The following is a 14518-nucleotide window of genomic DNA, read 5'->3' on the forward strand; positions in this document are numbered from 1 at the left end:
AGGAGAGGTGAGCCAGATCTGGGAAAGACTGTAACATCAAATTCTTCTTTAGAGTTAGTCACAGAGTTCACAGAGCGCTATGGAGTCACTGGAAGCCTCTTGAGCAGGAGATTGGCTCAGCATTACCTTCTAGATGGTACAGAGAGGTACCCAGGAGACATGGTGGCTGGTCAGGAGGCTGTAGATACCAGGTGCCATCTGGTGATAAAATGAAGGTCCTTGAAATCATGACCAGCCTTCCATTGGGGCTGATTAGCCTTGGAGCAGGGGCAGAGTCGTCAGAACAGCCCTGTTCCAGTGCCCTTCACCCACTAGGCATGGCTGCACAGATCTACAGGTCAGCCACACTTCTCTACCCCCATGCCAAGCATCTAGCAACCTCAGCTTTTGGGTTTTCCATAGGAAGGGGGTTGATGGAACACGGCAACCAGTCATATTCCACTTCTGTTACAAGCACCATGGAAACAGGACATTCAGAATATCCCAGCTAGGAGACCTAGCCTAAAATCTCCATCATTTAATAGAGATACCAAGGCTGGGGGTGGAGGATGGAGAATGGGGATGGGACAAGGTGAACACACTAACCAGCTCAGGAGACAGGTAGACTTAGTTAACAGATGTCTCCTGTCCACTGGATGCCCAACAAGTTTGGGCAGAATCTCCTTCCGACCCTTCCCTCATGCATCTCAGTCCTGGGCTGACCAGATCAGTTCATCAGCACCAGGTTCCTAAACTTTCTGGGAGTTGGGTCCTGGATTGTGATTATCTCTCAAGCAGCCTGCCCTTGGCGGTGCTTCCTTCCCACCCCGTTCCCATTAACTGAGACTATGAATATCAGCACAGAAACGTGGAGGTGAGGGGCTGGGGTGTGACTCAGTGGCACAGCACCTGCCTAACTGTAGAAACCTCCCTGGGTTCCATCCCCAGAAAAGTCGTTGCACAAGATCTTGCCGGTGTCCTTAACCTACCTCCCAGAAGGGGAGTTTTACATAATCAGAATGGTGGGCACAGCAGAGGCAGGGAAACCGAACAATAGGTAATTTGAAGGCTGGGTTTCTTCCACGGAAAATCACCTAGACCTCAGAGGAGCTCCTAGTCCCTGAGGTGGGAAGGTGGGGCAGGTTAGCTGGGTGATCCCAAAGTCCACAGTCCCTGGACTCCACAGTCGATGGGCCACTCTTCCGCACACCTGCGACCTGTTCCCAAGTGCCGGCCCTCAGCATAAAAGGCCTGAGATTGTACATTAACCTCCAGATACTCATCTTCTCCCCCGCCCTATGTTGGTCTCACTCTCCTGGGGGACTGGAAGCCGCCCAGCACCAGAAACTGGTTTATTCATTGCTACCCTTCCTACCCCTGGGATGGGGCCTGACATGCAGTGGGCGCTCAGTAAGCATCTGCAGTGCAACCAGTGCTACACACCTGCAGTTTCAGCCACCTGGGAAGCTGAGGCAGGAGAATTGAATGGGTGAGATCCTGTATTTAAAAATACAAGTGTTCCTTCTGTCAATGGTCAGGGCTCAGGCTGCTGTTCACCTTCGGGGAAAGTTGGAAGTCACTGAGTGAGGTGACGCCCCTCACTGAGCTGTCGTCTGGGTGGTCAGCTAGAAGAGGCCAGCAGGTCACAAGCCAAGGACGTGCACAGTGCACTGGTGGGCTTGTATGCTCTGCAGTGTGTTCTTCAGGGTGGCGGGTCACAATGGGCCATTGTTTGTACAGACCAAGTGGCAGAACCTGGAACAGTATGATGCTGTTTTTGTTAACAACAAAATCAACCACAGCTGGCTAGCTGGCTGGCTCACTGGCCTGCTGAGCAAATCCTTACACCCACAAGGAAATGAAAACGGACCTGGAAAGTGATAAAAAGCAGTCTGCGTTCCGACGGCACTACAGGTACCACGCATCTAAAGCTGAAGCTGCCTCTGAGAACAATTCATAGTGGTAAGGTCTTTAGTCGTTTTTAGCGCTGGGGATAGAACCCAGAGCCTCACGTTGGCAAGCACACACTCCACAGCTTACACCCCCAACCCAACCTTACATATGGATATTTTGTAATGATCTGAAGGGGATATAGTTTAGCTTCTAATAGGTCTGTATTACTTGAGGTATATAATTTTTATAACTGAAAAGTGAATCATTTGTTAGTTTGTTATTGCTACACAAATGAAATTGTATGTCCATTACAAAAGCTAGCACACAATGCCCACAGGAGATTCTCTCAAAATCTCACACCTACAGACAAAACATCTGCAGGACAGATGGACAGGCTGTTATATGGGTTTCATGCCTCTTGCCCAGAAGGCACACTGTAGTATTCAAATACAGAAAGCCACGGACTGCTTTCCATCCCCCCCTTAAGCATAATTAGGATAAAGTTTAATTTATAAATTAGTCATTCTGAGAGCAACAGCTTATAATAAAATACAATCATAACCCTATGTCATAAAATATATTCAACAACACATGAACTGCTCATTTCTAGAACTTTCCATATAATAGTCAGTGCTACAGTTAGCCATGCATAATGCACATATACATACGGTACTGGGATTACAAGGGTGATTCACCATGCCTGGCACAAATCCACTGATATGAGGAGGTGACTTTGCAAAATTCATTCACAGTGACAGACATCTAAAAGTGACTCTCTTAAGGGGTAGAGAGAACTGGGGAGGCAGCTCAGTGGTACAGTGTCTGCTTAGCAAGGGTGAAGTCCCCATCACCTCCTCAAGCACAAAAAAAAAAAAAAAAAAAAAAAAAAAAAAAAAAATCCAAAGAGAGGAGGAGCCAGAGAGAGAGAAAGGTCTTTGCAGGTAAGACAGCCGGCTGTAAGAACAGGAGAAAGCGAGTTCAGGTCCCTAGCACCAAAATATAAAAGCAGATGTGGCTCTACACTGTCGAAGTCCCAGCACTGGGGAGGGGACAAAGATGGAAGACAGAGTTTGCTGGCTGCCATTCTTAGTTCCAGGTTCAGTGAGAGGCCCTGTCTCAATACAACAAAGGAGAGGGAGCTGATGTTGGACTCTTAGCTTCCACACACATGTATACACATGAACATATCCACACACATGCACACCACACAGAAACACACACACCAAATCAATTAAAAAGATGCCTAATGTTGACATTTGACCCCCACAAGCACACACACATACTTGCACATATACTCCTCATATGCATCAACACATCAACAAACATCTGTTTCTACACAAACATGAGTGCAAACATAGGGATATATTTTATCTTGATCTGGGCGGCAGTTACGCTGATGCCTAAATGTCCTGAACTTCGAGGCGACTCTGCATTGTACTTCCATTTTCATTTAATTGGTGGTGGGGGTGGTGCACTGGAAATCAAACTCCGGCTAAGCACATATTGTAGAGTCCTAGACCCTTAGGATATATTTTTCCTTTAAAAATGTTATTATTATTATGTGTATCTTATGTGGCATGCCAGGATCACATGTGGAATTACTTCCACCATGGATGTGGTGATCCTGGCAAGTGACTTTACCTGATGAGCCGTATCTCAGGCCCCAAGTGCTTTTTTAAAAAAAATCACAGGGAAGAGTTAGGTACAGTACCTCTCACTTGTAATCCCAGCATTTGGAAACCCAAAGCAGGAGGATTGTAGCAAATTTCTAGGCCAGCCTGGGCTACATAATAAGTTCCAGGTCAACCCTCTTCCCCACACACACACCAAAAAAAAAAAAAAAAAAAAAAGACAAACATTTCTATCCTCCTGCCTCTCCACCCCCACCGCTCCCTAAGCCCAGCCTCAGCTCATATTTCCAAAAGAATCCTTTAACCCAAAGTGGTTGGAAGAGAGCGCCCCACCCCCCTCAGGCCTGCCCATAACTTTCCCTAAAGATGCCAGATCTGCACACTCCAGGGAGGTGGAAACCAGCAAGTTAATGGCCTGTTACCTGTTAAACAGGGTGTCCAGGCTTCACCTGGTGTTTACAGAAAGAGCTTGGGGCCAGATTCGCTGGTCCAGAAAATGCCTGTGCTTTGTCCAATGGTAGGCCAATAGGCAGCCACCCTTGATCTCTGGAGCCCAACCCAGCTTCTTGCTCACCGTTAGGGAGTCTCTCTAGGCTCCAGTCTGATTGACTCCTGCTACTGTCCCCAAATGCTGTGTAAACCTATTGTCTCCCTGTTGTTCTCCAGATATAAGCTTTCCATCACCTAGCTCTGGCCACATCTATTCATGGCCTTTCTCTGAGACCTACGGAGAGGTTCTAAAAGCACATTTAGCTATTTCATGTCACGGTACATTTGAACCCTCTGCATCTCTGCCTACCAGGCCAGCTCACCCTGCCTCTCTGTCCCTAAGAAGCATCCCTTCCAACATCACTGCCTCACCAAGCACACACTGGGTCACAGGCTCTTAAGTCTTCCTCAAGACAACCCTAGATGACGTGGTCACTGCAGCAGCCACTCCTTCTAGGTTATTGGTGCCTCAATGACAACATTCTACCCCAAATCCAGTGCCTGCCCAGGGCTGACCTGAGCCGAGGTTTCTTGACCACCTAAATGGGGCACATTAAGAAAGAGCCCTAGGTCTCACCCAGGGCACAGATGCTCCAGGGCTGTAGCTACTCCTCACAGCACACAGATTCACTTCTTCGGCGGGGGTAAACTGATAAACACCAAAAAGCAAGCTGCAGAGTCTGACTCTTGCCTACAACCACTGCCAAAGTCAATCAGCACAGCTGGAACCCCAGGCCAACCCTCTGTTCCCACCCAGGGCCCAGGCATGGCAGTAGCTGGGCAACATTCCAGAGAGTCCTTGTGATTGACAGCTCTTTCCTGTGCCCAGGAATGCGCTCAGTGAGTCATGGCACCTTATCACTGAGACCTTTGAAAACTTTCGGAGAATTAAACCTTTGACAAGTTGAGGTTAGAAACAGGGACCCCCCAGTGCCCAGGCTGCCTCTGGGTGGAATGGGGGCAGGGTGGCACAACACCTGCTGCAGTGATAGTAGCCGGGCTCCACTCGAAGGTGCAGAGAAGCAAGAAGGAATAGGATGTACTAAGGACCCCCCCACACACACACACCCTCCAGCCCTGAGGACCAGAATACCTTGATCTTTCATTTTCTCCAGAACCTGCTCCACCTTAATGTCCCCAATTTAATGTCCCTAACAAATCGGTGGCCCAAGCACCATGTAGTCTAAATGCATGGCAAGGCTTTTGGAAGCCCCATTTTGTACAGTCCAAGCAAGGCCAGCTCCTAGGCAGCTCTCAATGGCCCTCCTATAGAATGGGCTCCCCCCCCCCCCAATGCCCTGAGACTCCAGATTCTACCAAGCAGATGTGGATACAGAGGGGGTTAGAAAGTCAGAGCTAGCTACAGGCAGTACTAAGGTATCCCCAAAGGACAAAAGCTCTCTCCGGACAGCACCATGGCCCTTGTCACATACCACAGTGACCCAAGACCTCGTGACACCCTCTAATCAGCAGCTCCAGAGCCGAGCCCGGCTTTACAGCTTACCGCAAGCTTATTCAGCCTCATCTCCCTCAATCCCTTCAAGGACAAGGCGAGGCAGGCCTTAGCGTCCTTGTCGCCTGGACAGTCAAACCCAAGCTAAGAGCACTACCCAAGGTTACCATTAAGAGGCACATAGTCTTTCTGGGGACAATCACTGACTCTTGGATCCCTGGTTGACATATCCAATGGGTAGTATGCCCCACCCATTTTACAGGTGAAGAGACTGAGGACCAGAAACATTCGCCCAAGGTTAACTGGGTGGCGGAACCAAGGTCTAAGATAACCTCCAACCATCTGCCAATACCATCCTATTGTGGGTTCTCAGCTGGTGCCTAGGTCCCCCCCAGCCACCCACTATCATTTTGCTAAAACACCTCCCTTTCACCCCCCACTCCCTGATGACTCCCTGGTAGAGAAGGAGGCAGGCAGGCCGTTGCTAAGCACTCACCAGCTCTCTCATAAAAATAAACTCCTTCTGGCTTAGAGACTGGGTGAGATCCCCTCCCTACTAGCAACAACAACAAAAAAAAATTTTTTTAATTTAAAAAAGATCTCTATGACATTTATTTGAAAGCTAGCTGTGCCAAGTCGGAGGCTGGTTTACTGACATCCAAATGGAGCCACGTGCTACCAAACCGCAGCCCGAAGACCCTCCGGGTCAAGCGCCTGGCCAGTCTTTGAGATGATTTATTTCCCCAGGCAGGAAATGGGGGCCCAGGCTGTCTCCCAAGCCTTTGGGGCTGGTCCTGGGGAAGACAGGGATCTGGCAGAGGCCAGGCAGTGACCAAAATAGCCAGGTCAGTGGCCCTGCTGAGCACACGCCTCCCTTACAGCCAGACTAGTCTAGGCTGAGGCTTTGGGACTGCAGGACCTGTTCCTGAGACCGTCTCCTTGTGTGGCTTCCCCAGTGGGAGCAGACCAGAGCCTCCCACCCAAAAGAGGAACCTATAAAGGGAAGGGGAGCAGTCTAGAGGAAGATGTGTCCAGCTGGTGCTTCCCACTGCCCATTGCCCCTGGCTGTCGCTCCGGGCCTCAGTCCAGCTACTCAAGCTGGGGGCGGCTGTCATTACCACCTGCGTGCCACACCCAGGCAGCACCTGGAGCCATACCTCCCTTTTACCTCTCCTAAATACTATGGAGAACCAAAGATGCCCATTGGGCCCACTGGGGGCAAGGGATGCCTCTCAGGTACAGCTGACTTGCCCACAACCAGAGACCCAGGGATACAGCTACATTCAGAGACACACACGTGCACACACACGGTCAGGGTTTGGAGATACAGCCACACGTACAGGTTCACATAGACAAGACGTGTGTGTGTGTGTGTGTGTGTGTGTGTGTGTCAGGAGACAGAGCCACACAGACATACTACACTCAGGTAAGGCAGCCCAGGACATAGACACCCCAGGGCGCACATGTACACGGCCGCCTAGGGTGGAGAAAGAGCCACCCTCAGAAACAGAGATATCCAGGGAAAAGGAGACACCCCTGGGACGGACACACACACACACATACACACACACACACACGCACACGCACACACACACACACACACACACACACACACACACACCTGCCGCCGCCCCAGCCCCTTCGCCAGGGAAACAATAACTCCCTCCCTTTCAGAGCTGATCAGGAGACGCTCGGTCCTTCCCTTAGGAGTGAAAGGGATGAAAGAGCGCGGGGAGGCCAGACCCTCAGGGACACGGTAAGGTGGCGGAGCGTAGCCCGGCGAGGGGGCTGCAGTCGCGGCCCGCACGCCCTGGGTACCTGGGTGGCTAAGCCCACAGCGGATGGCCCGGCCCGAGGCTGGCGGGGCTGGTGGCGATCACGGCGTTGGCGGCTGGGCACGGGAGCTCGGCAGCAGCCAGGTCCCGGAGCACGACGCTGGCGGCGGCGCGGAGGAAGCGGTAATTTATAAGCGGCTTCTCCCTGACCTCGCGTGTCTGTTGTCTGAATAGGCAGCTCTCCGCATCACCCATCCTGCTGGGTGGAAAAGTACCAGCTTGGCCGGGCCTGGGCGGGGCCTAGGGCGGGGCCTGGATGTCCAGCCACGCCCACACACGGGACAGACACACACACACACACACACACACACACGCATGCACGCACGCGCGCACGAACTCGGACACACAAAGAGCCCGGGCTCGCCTCGTCGAGCGCGCGCACCCATCCTCATGCTCCATCAAAACGCTGATAGCAAATGGCACTGCTCAGGCCTCTCATGCAGGCAATGAGGAGTTAGAGACCCAGACCCCTGGCTCTTCTTTATTTCCTCATAGCCATTACCACACCACAGCCCTCCCTAACACATCTACCTGGGTCTGGAGACGAGGCCTGGGGCTGCCGCAGCAGCAAGGTCCGTGCCAGAATCTACTACTCTCCACCCCCCAGCCCCCTCCCAAGTCCTCTCGGCCAGCGTGAAGCTCTGCGAGCCTGGCTGGGCTGCTGTGGAGACGGTAATGGGGGGCCAAGTCCCTCCCGGCCCACATGAGGCTGTGCTTTCTGATTTCGCAGTGGCTGTGTGACATCAGGCAAGTTCCCCAGACCTTCTGTGTCTTGGTTTCCTCATCTGTAAAACGGAAATAAAAATAGTGAAACTCATCACTTCTGGTTGTTGAGAGGGTCCAAGGTTAACAGTGTAAAGAGTCTGAACAGGACACCAGGCACCTAGGAAGTGCCAAACGAGTGTCAGCAAATGTGACTATTTTTAAATGGAGATGGGGAGTGTGCCATTATTCTTGTCCTTATTTGAATGAGCATGTCCTCCATCTGATTGTACACACCCACGGGCTGGCTGAGCCTGAGGTGGCGCTGTGTGACCTTCAGTAAGGCCGTCCCCTCTCTGCATGCCCACTTCCTTTTCTTTCCACTCCCTCTCTGCACACAAGTGTCTGTTATGTAGCATGTCTATCTTGCCTCTTAAACTGAGAATAAAAGTCCCAGACCTGGCTAGCCTGAACCCATTGTCCTAGGCTGGCACAAGACACCAAGAAGCAAAATAAAGTGGTGGTGTGGCTCATGCCTTTAATTCCAGCACTGGGAGGCAGAGGCAGGCAGATCGCTGAGTTCAAGGCCAGTCTGATTTACAGAGTGAGTTCCCATAAGCAGAGAAAACCGTCTTTAAAAAAAAAAAAAAAAAAACCCAGACTCACATGTCACTACCCCACAGCACAAAGGACTGAGACCAAGGGATAGGTCAGAGAGTAGAGAAGTGGCAGGGGGACGCCCAGAGCCTCTGAACAGGCAGAGGGGTGGGGGAGGGGACAGAGGAAGCAGGGGTTGCAAGGGTTGCAAGGCTGCAAAGACCTGAAGGCATGGTGCCACAGGACTAGACAGGGAGCCAGGCAAGGGAGCCCACAGAGGCTTGGCAGGTCCAGAGCTGCGATTCACAAAGCCTGGGAAGGTCAGAATCTACGAATGACCAACGCAGTATCTCGCAAGTGATGACTGTGACGAATGGAAGGATGTGTCTCAGACTTTCATAGCCTTCCTCTTCTGTAGTGCCAGCTCTGTGAAATCTGGTCCACCAAGTACACAAGGCTTTACAGGCCTGGTGCACTGAAAGCGTTCGCTGCACTTGTATTTATTTATATATTATATTTTGAGACAGAGATGCCACTACATTGCCTGGCCTGGCCCCAAATTGTTGGGCCCCAAGTCACTCTCCAACTGAAGAGCCCTTGGGTAGCTGGGGTCACAGCTGAGTGACATTTGGGTCACTGCACCTACTATATTTATTTATTTAGTTTCCTTTCTTTAGCACTTTCCTGGCTGGTAGAATTCACTTCATGTAAACAAGTTCAACCCGCCCCTCCCCAGAGCATCCCTGTGAGCTCAGCACTGCTATTTTTCCCACTTTACAGAAGGGAAAACTGAGCCACAGAGAAAATAACTGGCCTGGGGGATGCTTGGCCAGTGAGTCACAAAGCTGGAACCTGAACCTAGACCATCTGTTTGTTTCCAGGGGGGCTTTGAGAGAACCCAGCCCCAGGCTGTGAATGCAGTGGATTAGTCAGGCATGGAGTATGAGCTCAGCATGTGAGAGGCCGTGGACCGTCAGAGGGGTCAGAAGTCTCAAGCAGGGCGGCCTGCACTGAATCTGGCCCCAGATGCTCTGCTGCTTTGCCTGTGTTGGGCTCCATCCTTCACCATGAATCACAATGGAGGTGACTTTGCATATAGGGCATGCACCCTCAACTGCTCAGCCGCTTAGGCGGGACTGCTTGAGCCTTGGAGTCTGGAGATGGCCTGACAACAGAAGGACTCTGTCTCTTTAAAAAAAAAAAAACAAAACACTTCAGGCTCTGGGGTGGTGGTTCATTCCTTAATCCACCTGGGAGGTAGAGGCAGGCAGCCTGGTCTACAGAGCAATTCCAGGACTACACAGAGAAAATTTCTCTCAAAAAACCAAAGTAATGATAATAATAGATATTATTAATGTTGTTTTATGATAATTGTTATAATTAAATGTCATAATGTTATAATAATTTATAAAAATAATACTAGAATGATTATAATATTACAAATAATAAGTCTTATTGTTATTTTGATCTGGGCATGGTGGTATATACCTTTAAACCCAGAGGACAGAAGAAGTTGAATCTCTGTGAGTTCAAGGCCATCCTGGTGACAGTGAATTTCCGAGTAGCCAGGACTACCTAGTAAGAGCCTGTCTCAAATAATTTGCTCAGACACAATGGTACATACCTGTAATCCCAGCATCTAGAAGGTAGAGAACCACAAGTTCAAGTCCTGCCTTAAAGACAGAGAGTTTGAGACCAGTCTTGGCTGCACAAGACCCCATGTCAAACAATTTAAAAATAAAATAAAAGAAATAGGGACCAGTGAGGTAGAACAACAGAGCCCCCGTTGCTCTTGCAGATAGCCAGAGTTTTAATTCCCAGCACTCACGGCAATCAGCTCACAACTACCTTTAACTCCAGCCCAGGGGCTCTGATGCCTTCTTCTGGACTCTGAGCACAACTGCATGTGGATACCTATGCGCGCGCGCACACACACACACACACACACACACACACAGAAGGAGACAGACAGACACATGGACACAGACAGACACACACAGAGATAATTTAAAGACTGAGGCAGGAGCACTGGCTGTAGTTTAATAGGATCCCATCTCCAAGAACAAAACAAAAAGGGCCAGCAAGATGGCTCCGCAGGCAAAGGCAATTGCTCCAAAGGAGATCCAACTTGGGCTGCAGCTCTAGAAACTCTGATAGAAGGAGAGAGCCAGTTCTGACCTCTACACACATTGTGGAGCTCACACACATTAATGAAAAAATGGATGAATAATTTTTTTAAAAGTTAAAAAGGAAATTCTGGATTCTCTTGAAAATCGTCAGACTGGGCCCCTTGCTCGCCCACAAATATCTAGCACTGGAGGGTACGCTCACACGGTGGAACATGAGGCCTCCAGAGAAATGTCATAGCTACTCCTTGGTTTGCAAATGTCTCTATGTCACTAACTGGTCCTGAAGGAGGCTTAGCTGAGACCCAGACCCAGACCAGAGGTGGGAGCTGGAAGATTCAGAGAGAACTGTTGGGCAAACGGGCACCAAAACCATTGGCACTTAGAAGGTCCTTCAAGGAAAGGTAGGCAGAAGTTCCTTCCATGAGCCAGTATTGGCTGACATTCCAATGGGACTAACTTCTCATTTCAGAAATGAAAAATCGACGTTCAGGAAGAGCTCCTGGGGCCATGTGCAGGGTGACATCCAGGTTTCAGGCTTTCAGTCCATGGCTATTACTGCAGTGAATGAGATTTGTAAAATGCCACTGAGAATACATTATTCAGCAGCTCTTCTTAGTAACATCAAATCGATCAGGGCTTTGAACAGAACCTCCTGACCCTGCCAGAGAATCTCCTATCCTATCTGGAGTAGTCACCAAGAGTAGCCACAATGCCGAGAGAGGCACAGCACATGCTGGGCCATCTGGCTAGCTTTGGAAGTCCACTTGGCACCAACCTTGCAAAGGATCGAGGATTGTCTTGGCCAGACTCATAGGATTCAGAGCACCATGCCCCAGTATAACCCTGAAGAGACAAATGGGGCTATTAGGCCGTGCGTGGGCGGTTCTCTTCTCAACCACATCACTTTGTCCTAGGGATACCTTCACTGTGTTCACAAGCCCAGCAGTGCACCAGTGGTCACACCATAGTACCTGGTCAGAGTACCCTGGTTCTCAGCAATCTTCCTCTTGCCTGCTTGTAATCTTAGATTCATCTATCATGGGCTGTGTGACCTACAATGAAGAACACAACCACTCTGCACTTCGTTGTTCTAATCTATACAGCCAGACTAAACAAAACGCCAGTGTACACCCACCCCACCCCACCCCCACCCCGCTGTGAGGATCCAGTGGAGATGATTCATGGGAAGCAATGAATAGGGTCTCTGGCACAGTCTGCCACTGGGCATGCAGAAGTATTCCTCCTACCCATATGCCCCAGTGCCTGGGGCCTTTCCACTTCTGAGCCTTCACTCACACGATTTCTTTCCCACCCAAAGCATGTTGCCCACTAGCCTGCTGCAGCCTGGGACTCAGCCAAAGCTGGAGGCTCAAGCAGGAAGAACCCAGGAGGCTGGCTCCCGAGCAGTGCCCAGAATGCGGCCAGCGCAGAGGATCATGGGAAACCATTGCCGGATGTGGTCTTGGGGAGGTAAGTCCCTGAGTTCCACTTCCTCCTCTCTCTGAGGGAGCACACCGCTCCACAGTCAGGGAGGGAATGTATCAGGAATAGAGGCGTAATTGTAGGGGACCAGGGACACCCGAGCAAGTGAACACTGCTGTGTGACCATGGTGGAGCCAGCTCCCTGGGGGTGACTGCCCGGGTCTCCTTCTTCCTGGTGTTTTCCTACCCTACCCCATCTCCACTCTCCGCGAAGAACATAGGAGGGCACCACAGCCGTAGAAAACGGCTTGGCAGTTCTAGATAAGGTTAGAAATTTCTAGTAAGGCTGAACCCTTGCCCTCTGAGCTAACAACCCCAGGTACTGCCACTCCAAATCCTACCCCCTTGTGCAAGAATGAATGGCTGCACAATTCATGGCAGCTAAAAATGGAAACTGCCTGGTTGTATCAACAGGAAAATAGAAGCTGAGTGATTGCAGCTCTAGCAAAAGGACTCCTGGGATGCGCAGAACCCCGAGGGAGCACAGAACACCCTGGGTGAGAGAAGCCAGACTCCTTGTGGTTTCATTTATATGGAAAAATCAAGACAGAATTGGAAAGCCTGGACTACCTAGGAAGAGAGGCAAAGCCCCCCCCCAACCCTGGGAGGGATGGGCTCTACAGCCTCACCTGACCGAGCCACAAGGATATCTGAATGCTTTTTGCAGGGGGCAGTACCCAGGCCTTTGATTCTGCAATCCCCGCCCCCACCCCATTCCTTCTCTCATCCAGCTATGGATCACAATATTTAGCCAAGGGGCTGGAGAGATGTCTCAGTGGTTAAGAGAGAATATTGCTCTTGCAGAGAGGGTCTGTAACTACCTCCAGATGACCTGGTACCCTCTTCTGGCCTTCTCCAGCACCAAGCACACACCCACTCACTCACACACAACACACACACACACACACGAATAATTTTTTTTAAAGTCCTTAAAAACAAATGTTAAGCAAAGAAAAAAACGACTGCCTTGGGCTGGGAATATAATTCAGTAGATACAGTGCTTCCACAGAACACACAAAGCTCTGGGTTCAGTCCCCAATGCTACATAAACTGGACTTGGTAGGAATGAAAAAGTGCATTACCATTGAACATATATAGAAAATGTCCTTGTATTATTCCCTGAAACATTTGGTAGAATAACTTTTAACGCAGCACTGATAGATTGATAGGGTCTCGTGTTATCACCTTGTTATTTGCTAGCAATGCCCCTAGAACCAAGCTCTGGCACAGGCTAGGCAAGGGCTTTGCAGGGAGGCCTCCCACAGCTCATGTTCAAAAAAGATGGCGAGGTTACAAAAATCACCACTCTCTACAAACATTCATAGATAGAGGGAAGGGAGGCCATGAAGCCTGAAGGTCTGCGTTCCATCTGGTGCCCACATAAAAGTGGAAGGATAGGGAAGATTTTAAAGGTTTTTCTGACACACACACACACACACACACACACACACACACACACACTCAGGACTCCTGGCACTCCTCTGCTTCAGAGCCTTTGCACCACAGTGCTCTGCGCAGGGTACTTTCCTCTCAACCCTTCTCAGGTGACTCCTATGGCCCTGGCTAACACTTGGGTCTCAGCTCTTTGTCTCCCTTCTGGCTTTTCTTCCCTATTGGCCCATAGTCCTGAATCTCCTGCAGAGAGTGGTCCTGACACTCTCTCTGGTCTGGAGTGAATGCTGAAGGTCCTGTTCCCCAATTGGTTGAAGGCAGATAAAGTGAAGATAAGGGCACATTAGCAGTGGGAGGCTTGGAGTGCCCTGCCATTGAGCTAAAAAACATATTAAAACTAAGTTAGTATGTATGTGTGTGTGTGTCTGTGTCTGTCTGTGTGTCTGCTTGCACTCACATGCACTTCACCCTTGGATCAGGGGTGGCTTCTGGTGTGTCCAGCCAGAAACATGGAGCAGTGTAGCAAGAACTACACGCAACAGTCTCCCAGGCCCCAGCCTGTGCCCTGTCTTATTTTCAGTTTGCCTTGGATACCCAATTGATGATTTCCCATCCTTTGCCCACTGGCCTGTTTCTATATGTTCCCACTGTTCTACTGCTTCTTGCGTGTGGACAGGGCTAGTCTGTGGGTGCAGCTCAGAATTCTGGAGCCTGCACCAGTGCTGGCCTGCACGCTCTTTAGATGGGGCTATTCTGCTTGTAGCTGCCCCACACAAACTGCCCCATTTGCGTTCTGGAGAGAAGGGACCAGTCTTTAGCACTATGCATACAAATTCATACACAGACTCCCCTCCTCTCCTTATCTTCCCTGCAGGACCCTGAATTTACATCCCAAACGGATCTTCAGGGACTCACTTTCCTCATATGTGGCAAGCT

The 14518-nt window shown here is 50.2% G+C and overlaps 1 protein-coding gene across 4 annotated transcripts in view; it reads right to left on the reverse strand.

Annotated features, from left to right (window-relative positions):
* SLC6A6 (solute carrier family 6 member 6) overlaps positions 1 to 7435 on the reverse strand; it is a 71290-nt gene extending 63855 nt beyond the window's left edge. For all 4 annotated transcript variants that reach the window (XM_080914783.1, XM_080914781.1, XM_080914780.1 and 1 more), the window contains exon 1: positions 7264 to 7435. The gene's annotated coding sequence lies outside the window, so the exon portion shown is untranslated. The remainder of the gene's footprint in view (positions 1 to 7263) is intronic.
* Positions 7436 to 14518: the final 7083 nt, after the last annotated feature.

Source organism: Micromys minutus (assembly GCF_963924665.1).
Source record: "Micromys minutus genome assembly, chromosome: 3".
In the NCBI taxonomy this organism is placed as follows: domain Eukaryota; kingdom Metazoa; phylum Chordata; class Mammalia; order Rodentia; family Muridae; genus Micromys; species Micromys minutus.